This window comes from Mus caroli, unplaced genomic scaffold (genome assembly GCF_978045245.1).
Source record: "Mus caroli unplaced genomic scaffold, Mus_caroli_1 scaffold_8, whole genome shotgun sequence".
Classification (NCBI taxonomy): Eukaryota; Metazoa; Chordata; class Mammalia; order Rodentia; family Muridae; genus Mus; species Mus caroli.
Window position 1 is genome coordinate 117,497,539 of NW_028227263.1, and position 9,714 is coordinate 117,507,252.

A 9,714-nucleotide genomic window follows, 5' to 3' on the forward strand; every position below is an offset into this window, starting at 1 on the left:
GTTCTATCATCCTTCACCCTCAGCATTGTTCTCTCTCTCTGTCTCTCTCTCTCCCCTCCTTTCCCCACTTCTCTGTACTAATTTCTCTTTTGGCAGCATCTCATGTATCTCAAACAAGCATCGAGCTGGCTATATAGCCAAGGATGACTTTGAACTTCTCATTCTCCTGCCTCCACCCCAATGAGTGCTGAGACCCCCCATGACTACTGAGAAAAATACTTTCATGCCAGAGAGGACCTTTCTCCTCCTGCTATCCCTGACTCTTGCCGGCTCTTGCCTCTTCCTGTCATCCTCCTCCTCGCCACATCCTTCAGGGTTAACCCACCCAAGGCTCCATATTATGCAGAGTTGTCTCAGAAAGTCTGAGGTCTCCTCAGGTCACTGTCTGTCCTTAGACTCATACTCCAGTGGAAGCACATGAAACAAAGGCTGGAGGTGTGGCTTTGTGCATGAGCTCAAAATGATCCCTAGGACCCACAACAGCAGAGCCCTCAGAGACTGCAGGAGGCACTGCAAAGGAAACACAGAAGCATCCGCTGAGATGCAGCCAAGGCCTGGGCTGCTTACATCCATGGACCAGACGAGGCTGGGATTTAGGTGTGATGTGGACAGAGCTGGAGCTCCTCCCACAGTCCTGAGTCAAATCATAGCGCCCCATCCAGGTTAAATTAGTGTCTGAAATTACAGCCTTGGGGGCTGTGTGTCTGCCCTGTCTGCTGTACTGCAGCCCCACAGACTGGGAGGCTTCCTCAGCAGGAAGGCATTCTCTCAGGCTTCTGAAGTGGACGATCGAGGGGTCCTCAGGCTTGGCTGCCCCTAGAACTTCTCCTAGGGCTACTGTAGATAGATGGCTTTGTCACTGTTCCTTGGACAGTTTCCTTCCTGCAGAGTCTTGGCTATGTTGTGAGTTAACGGCCAGTCTAGGCTACTTTAGACTTACCCTGTCTCAAATAAAAATGTTTTTTAAAAGTTTGTGGGTGGGCTGGAGAGATGGCTCAGCAGTTAAAAGCACCGTCTGTGGGTGTCGCTTAGTGGTAAAGCACAAGGCCCTTACTTAAATCCTTAGCACCACAGAGAAGCAGCCAGAAATGAAAGCCATGGCTTTTGCTCTTCTCATTTGAAAGCAAACATACTAAACCTTCAGGGGATGTAGTCAAATGTTATACAGGCACGTGAATATATATTAATATTTATGGTTAATATAAATAGTAATAAATATAGCTTGGCATGGTGACTCATACCTTTAATCCTAGCACTGGGAGGCAGAAATAGGCCAATCCTTGAGTTTGAGGCCAGCCTGATCTACAGAGGGAGTTCCACGATAGCCAGGGCTTCACAGAGAAACCCAGTCTCCAAAAATAAATAAATAGATGTTTGTAGTGTGTGTGTGTGTGTGCGTGTGTGTAGACCAGGCACTGATGAATATATAAGAACTTCAATTTTTTTTTTTTTTTTTTTTTTTTTTTTTTTTTTTTTTTTTGGAGACAGGGTTTTTCTGTGTAGCTTCGGTTGTCCTGGAACTCACTCTGTACATCAGGCTGGCCTCAAACTCATAGAAATGCCTCTTCCTCCTGCCGCTCTGCCTCTCTGCCTCTCTGCTTCTGTCTGCCTATGGCTCTGCCTCCAGCGCTGAGATTAAGAACTCCAAAAATTAAACAACACAACCACAACACTGCCTGTCAATAAATGAGCCAACGAAATGAACAGACAGTTCTGAAGTGGAGAAACACAAATGACTGAAAATATTTTTTTTAATGTTCAGTATCCGTAGCCATCTGGGAAATGCAAATACAAACCACATTAAGATTCCATCTGACCTCAGTCAAAACACTTACAACACAGGACCACAATGACAACAATGCTGGTGATGTGGGAATTAAGGAGCCCTGACCCACCACTGGGAAGTGGAAAATGACATAAACTAAGTCTTTGTAAGCTAATAAAAAGTATTTTTAATAAACTAATAATAAAATAACCAGAGGAAATAATCATTAAGGCAGAAAAGCTGGGGTTTGGATGTTTTCTTTTGTTTTTTTTTTTTTTTTTTTTTTTTGTTGTTGTTGTAATGTAGGGGGGAGAGTATAGATGGACTCTCGAGTAGCCCAGGCTAGCCTCACATTCACAGTGCAGCTGAGGGATTTGATCCTGGGTATTTGTGATTCTAAACACGTGCAAAGATAGGTAAGGTACAGTAGGGAGCTGCCTCCATGGGAAGTTAGTTGGCTATGTGATCCTGAGGGCCTGAGTTCAGATCTTTAGAATTTTTATTAGGGAAGAAAAACAATCTGTGAATTTGCAGCTTGCCCAAAACTAGAGAGGCCAGGACACTGAGTCCCCGGGGCTCAGAGGCCTGCCATTCTAGCCCAATCAGAGAGCTCCAGAGTCATCAAGTGACTGTGAAGGAAAAACTTAAGGGTTTTTGGAAAGTCAGTTGTGTTGGATCATGTTTTATTGGGGCAAACACGTGGGCATTTCACTGAAGTGGACACAGGTGAAAGGCTAAGGCAGACTCATGAAAGAATATTTAACTGAAGCAGACACAGGAGGGAGGATGTTCCGCTAAAGCAAGCACATGAAAGGTCACGTGACGAAGGATTCTCTGCTAACAACACTCATGTATTGGTCCACCTTACACTGCGTAGTTGAGATGCATTTGTCAGGACTCCGTAGAGAGAAACATGCCAAAAACCTTCTGGTGCTATGCTGCGGCTTCTTGTTGCTTCTGTGGATTCAGGCCTGATGTCAGCTCAGGCAGACTCAGGTGCTGAGGCAAGACCCATGGAGGACATGTGATGTTTGGAGGGTATAACTAGGACTCGATGGACTGTGAGAGTGCCTTGCTTGTAGAGCTCTCTGTGCAATACTTCTTGGTCTTATGTCTTCCCTGATCTTGGCTTTGCTGAGAGAGAAACAGCTGAGAACTTCTCCTGGAGTCCCTGCTGGTCCAAATCGCTCCTGCTGACTTGTGTCTACTGGGCTGAGACCTGGCTCTTCCAGTGCCACTCCTGCTGATTGATGTTTGCTATCCAACTCTGCCGAAGTGGACTGCAGGTGTATCTGTGGAGTGTCTGCGAGTTGATCAAGCTGCCACTGCTGACCTGTGAACTCAACTGGTTTCCTGACAACTGAAATGGGAGTTGCTCCAAAGAACCACTCCTAAACAGGTCCACTTCCCCCATAGCCTTTCTTTCCTACCCCCTCTGGTTAGAAGGGAGGTTAAAGTATTTAAGAACCATCATTAAAAATAGGGTTTGAGGGCTGGAGAGATGGCTCAGAGGTTAACAGCACTGACTGCTCTTCCAAAGGTCATGAGTTCAAATCCCAGCAACTACATGGTGGCTCACAACCATCCGTAATGAGATCTGACACCCTCTTCTGGAGTGTCTGAAGACAGCTACAGTGTACTTAGATATAATAATAAATAAATCTTAAAAAAAAATAGGGTTTGAAAAAAATTAAAGTCACACAACTGTGTCAGAAAATGAGAGTGACTGAGGAAGACGCCCAGTATCAAATTCTGTCTGCCACATGCAGGTGCATGCAGGTTTGGGTTGCACCCACACACGGGAGAGGAGAGGAGAGGAGAGGAGAGGAGAGGAGAGGGGAGGGGAGGGGAGGGGAGGGGAGAGGAGGGGAGGGGAGGGGAGGGGAGGGGAGGGGAGGGGAGGGGAGGGGAGGGGAGGAGAGGGAAGGAGAGGGAAGGAGAGGGAAGGAGAGGAAAGGAGAGGAAAATGTCACTGTAGAAAAGATTTAAGTTGGGCGTGGTAGTGCTGCCCAGCACAGGAGAGGCTGTGGGAAGAAGATTCTGGGCTCCAAGTCAGCATGGAAGTCATAACAACACTGTCTCAAGGAAAGGGGTTTTTAGAGAAGTAGAACCTAGCTCTGGGGAGTCCTGAATTGAAATTCTAGGGCAGTTCTGGACACTACTGCAGATTTCATGATCCCTGGATATTGAGGTGACACTAACTTAGTAAAGAGACATTTTTTAAAATATAAATTTATTTATTTACTTATTTATTTTAAATGTAGAAGTGCTCTGTCTGTGTACACAGCTACATGCCAGAAGAGGGCATAAGATCCCTTTATAGATAGTCGTCAGCCACCATGTGGTTGCTGGGAATTGAACTCAGGACCTCTGGAAGAGCAGCCAGTATTCTTAACCACTGAGCCATCTCAATTTTATACTTTTGTTTGGTTTTGAGACATAGTCTCATGTAGCCCAGGTTGTCCCAATACCTAGTATGTGGCTGAGGATTACCTCGGCTTTCAGAACATGTTGTCCTCCTCTTCCTTCTCTGTCTTATTCTTATTCTGAGACAGGATCTGGTTACACAGCCTGGATGGCCTGGAACTTGCTATGTAAACCATGCTGGCCTCAAACTCACAGAGAACTGTAGGCTTAGATTTTTTAAAACCTACTTTTAATGAGGGTTCTCAAACATTCTATCCCCGCTTCTAGTCCAGTGTCGAAAGGTGGGGGAGAAAAGATGGTAAATAGGACAAGGGGATGTGGACCTGTTTAGAAGTAGTTCTTTGGGGTGATTCCAATCTCCATTGTCAGGGTACCAGCAGTCTAGTTCAGCAGTGTTGGGATAGCAAACATGAGTCAGCAGCAGTGGAATGATCCAGCAGAAACTACTAGGCCTCCACTGAATCAGCACGTGTCAGTGGGAGCGACCAAGACCAGCCAGCATGCTAGGAGTTATCTGCCTCTCGAGGCAGTGAAGATCAGCAAAAATGAAAACTCAAGACCAAGGGGAGAGTTCCAAGGCTAAGTAAGCATGCCGTCACTGTCCACTGAGTCCTGTTTATACTCTTTCCAAACATCACATGTGCTCCCATGGGTCTTGCCTCACCAAAACGCTATGTGAGTCTGCCTTAGCAAAACATTACATGAGTGAGTCTGTATCACCTGACATATCCAGAAACTTCTACTTCAGAGAACTGCCTGCCTCTGTCTCCCATGCTGCTAGGATGAAAGGCAGCCCCCAGGCCTGGCTGAATAACTGATCCTCCTGCCTCCACCTCCCAAGTGCTGGGATGACAACCATGTGCCACCATTCCCAGTTTGAGAAATGGTTTTATTTCTGGGTCTCTCCCTGCAGCAACATGAGCTGGAGTGATGACACTCTGTGTGTTGAAGTGAAGAAATACAGTGGAAATCACCATCTTCACTGAGGCCAACCTGAGGAAAACTGAGGTCCAGGAGTACACTGCAAACCAAGGAGACCACTGGACAAGAAAGAGAGAGGAATTTGCTAACAAGCCCTAGATTAGAAGATTTGCCTACCCTAAACCTGTCATCTCCAAGATCCCACAGAACCACATTGTGAGCTTGGGCTCTCGGTACTGATGCCACCAACCTGAAGGCCTTCTAAATGGGCTCCCCCTAGTTGGGCTACCAAATCTCACCAATTTGCTTGGGATATTTTAGAAAATTATTTGTGTAGTTAGTTAAAATAAGAAACTTGTGGCAAAATAATAATTTTTCTTTTCTCTCTCCCTCCTTCTTCCCCCCCTTCCCCCTTCTCTCTCTGACAGGGTTTCTCTGTGTAGCCCTGGGTTTCCTGGAACTCACTGTGCAGACCAGGCTGGCCTCGAACTCATACAGGGATCCACCTGCCTCTGCCTCCCGAGTGCTGGGATTAAACGTGTGGGCCAACACTGCCTGACAGGCCTATGATTCTAACACCTGAGAGATGAAGGCAGGAGGATCACAGGCATTCAAGGTAATCCTTTGTTACATAGTGAGTTCAAGACCAACCTGGACTTCTACACAACCCTGCCTCTGCCTCACAAACTCCTCCAAAAGTATATAAAAAAGAAAAAGCACAAAGGCATAGCAGTAAATACAAAATCTGAGATTCAACAGATATTTTTCTAGGAAACCATTCAGGCCTGGGTAACTGCCGCTTGTCTGGCCTGACGTTTTAAGCTGTTACTACTGTTAAAAAAAAAAAAAAAAAAGGAAACCTCCCATCCACGCTGCAGTTGATTGCTCTGGTGTTCTTGGAAACCAATCCTAATCCCAACTGAGGTCAATTAGAATTGCTTTGTATAGTTAGCCACAATAGTCTTGAACCTGGGACCTCCCTGGGAACTGACATCCTACTTGGCAGGAAGAGACATGTACGTGGGTAACTGACACCCCAGTTGGCAAGCTGGAATATGAATGTTAGACAAGTCAGATAGATCACCCCACCACAGTTGAATTCCTCAACTAACGAGGGCAGGATACGTGTCCCACAAAGACATGTTCCCAAGGAATGCCCTGTCCCCAAACCCTGATTGGTGAAACAACTTGGCATGAATGTTTCTGGAGTTCAGGCTTAAAAGCTCTGTAGGATGATTCTGTACGTGTGGTTTGAGGGGCGTCTCCTGAAAACAGAAACTACAAATTAAAACAACTCGTTCCAGGAGGAAGAAAGACATCTGAATAAATTGATATCCACAGGAGGAGCTGGATTTGTAGGCAAAGACCTATCAGAAGGGTATGAAAACTCAACTACACAGAAATGAAGACTGTGGGCCAATCCCACTTATTACAACGTATGTATGGGGTCAGAGAGAAGGCTCAGTGTTGAGCAGTTGCCTCTCTTGTAGAGGCCCTAGGTCCGGTTCCCAATACCATACCAGACAACTACCAACCATATGTAATTACAGGTCCAAGAGATCTACCGTCATCTTCTGACCTCTATGGACACCAGGCACACATGTGAAGCACACGCATGCATGCAGAATACTCACACACATAAAATAAAGTAAAATAAAATAAAATAAAATAAAATAAATACAGGCTGGAGCGGTGGCTCAGAGGTTAAGAGCACCGACTGCTCTTCCAGAGGTCCTGCGTTCAATTCCCAGCAACCACATGGCTCACAATCATTTATAATGGGATCTGATGCCCTCTTCTGGTCTGTCTGAAGGGAGCAATAGTGCACTCATATATGTAAAATAAATAAATAAATAAATAAACAAACAAATCTTTAAAAATAAATAAATAAATCTTTGAAATAAACAAACAAACAAACAAACACATATGCAAAATGCTACTGAAAAGCCATGAAACCCAGAACTAATAGGCTAAAAGCACTTAAAGCGTAAGCATCAGTGTGCTGTCTGGTCTCATGTCTGCTTGACACAAGCTACATTTACCTAAAGGGAGGGAACCTCAGTTGAGAAAATGCCTCCATAAGATCCAGTTGCAGCCTGGCATGGTGGAACACACCTTTAATCCCAGCACTCGGGAGGTAGAGGCAGGTGGATTTCTGAGTTCGAGGCCAGCCTGGTCACAGAGTAAGTTCCAGGACAGCCAGGGCTACACAGAGAAACCCTGTCTCAAAAAAACAAACAAACAAACAAACAAACAAACAAACAAACAAACAAATCCAGTTGCAGAGCTGGGCGGTGGTGGCGAACGCCTTTAATCCCAGCACTTGGCAGGCAGAGGCAGCCAGATCTCTGAGTTTGAGGCCAGCCTGGTCTACGGAGTGAGTTCCAAAGAAAGGAAGAAAGAAAGAGAAGAGACGAGACGAGACGAGACGAGACGAGACGAGACGAGACGAGAAGAGACGAGAAGAGACGAGAAGAGACGAGAAGAGAAGGGGGAAGGAAATGGAAAAGAAATAGAGAGCAGGCTGAGCAAACCATGAGGAGCAAGCCACTGAGCAGCACCCTCCATGGCCTGTGCATCAGCTCCTGCCTCCAGGTTCCAGCCCCGTTGAGTTCCTGCCCCAGCGTCCTTCAGTGATGGACCTCAGTGTGGAAATGAAAGCACAGTAAACCCTTTCCATCACAATTTGCTTGGGGTCATAGTGGGTTTTTTTTTTCAGCAATAAAAACCCTAACACAATCTTCTCAATTAAAAACCCAGCATAAATTAGGAATAGAGCAGCGGTTCTCGACATGTGGGTCTCGACCCCTTTGACAAACCTCTATCTCCAAAAATATTTGATTATAACATTATGATTATAACAGTAGCAAAATTACAGTTATAAATTACAGTAGCAATGAAAATAATTATCATTGAGGGGCACCACAACTTGAGAAACAGTATTAAGGGGTTGCGACATTAGGAAGGCTGAGAATCACTGGAATAGAGCATAATAAATTAAATAAAGGAAGGCTGGAATGAAGCTTGACGGTTGAATCCCTGACTAATCCACTAGTGAGGGGCTGGGGGCGTAGCTCAGGTGTAGAGCCCTTGCCTAGAATCCCCCAGTAAAGGACTGGAAGTGGTAATCAGTAATAAAACACTTGCCTAGAATCCATCAGAGAGGGGCTGGGGATTGGTGATAGAGCAAAAGAAATCTATGAAACTGACTAATCCTATCCCTATCCACCCTATTCCATGAAAACATTTGTGGTGGATTGAATATGGTTGGCCCAGTGAGTGGCACTGTTAGGAGATGTGGCCTTGTTGGAGGAAGTGTGTCACTGTGAGGGGTGGGGGGCTTTGAGACATTCCTCCTACCCGCCTGAAGATGCTGAGTCTTCTAGTAGTCTTCAAATCAAAATGTTGAACTCGGGGGCTGCTGAGATGGTTTAGTGGGTAAGAGCACCGACTGCTCTTCCAAAGGTACTGAGTTCAAATCCCAGCAACCACATGGTGGCTCACAACCACCCATAATGAGATCTGATACCCTCTTCTGGTGCCTTTGAAGACAGCTACAGTGAACTTGTACTAATAAATAAATCTTTGGCCGGAGCAAGCAGAGGTCCTAAGTTCAATTCCCAACAATCACATGAAGGCTCAAAACCATCTGTACAACTAAAGTGTCTACTCATAAAATAAATAAATCTTTTTAAAAAAATGTTGAACTCTCAGCTCCTCCAGCATCGTGCCTATCTGGACGCTGCCATGCTTCCCTCCATGATGATAATGGACGGGACCTCAGAGACTGTAAACCAACCCCAATTAAATGTTGTCCTTTATAAGAGTTACCTTGGTCATGGTGTCTCTTCACAGCAATGAAGACCTAAACTACGACATCATCCACTAAGATCTAAAGACAAGCAAGGTTTCTTTCCTCACTCAAGGCTAGGTCTCTGTTTGGAGACACCCTGTTCCAACCACTATGCTTAATTGACACTGAGTCACCCCTAAGATGTTAATAAACAGACTAACAGTGTCAGCCTAACCCAAATATGTGGGTTATTGTGCAATTTTCAGTAAGTTTTTTGGTTTTTTGTTTGTTTGTTTTGGGTTTTTTTGTTTTTGTTTTTCTAGACAGGGTTTCTCTGTATAGCCCTGGCTGCCCTTGAACTCACTCTGTAGACCAGGCTGGCCTCGAACTCAGAAATCTGCCTGCCTCTGCCTCCCAAGTGCTGGGATTAAAGGCGTGCATCACCACTGCCAGGCATCAGTACGAAGTTAAAATCTTAAAGCATCATGGACTAGCACCTCACAGTTAAAAGGGAAAGTCTTAGTAATAAAAGATTTGTAGCAGACCATGGTATCTGAACCTTTAATCTCAGCAGAAGGCAGAAATAGGCAGGTCTCTTGAGTTTGAGGTCAGCCTGGTCTACATAGCAATTTCCAGGATAGCTAGGGCTCACCTCTGGCCTCTCTCTCTCCCTCTCACCCCCCTCTTACCCTCTCCTCCCCCTGCCCACCTCTGTGAGTGTGTGTGCATGTGTGTACACCACACACAGATACACAGACACACAGACACAGATACACACACACACACACACACAGGCATTCAATGCCAA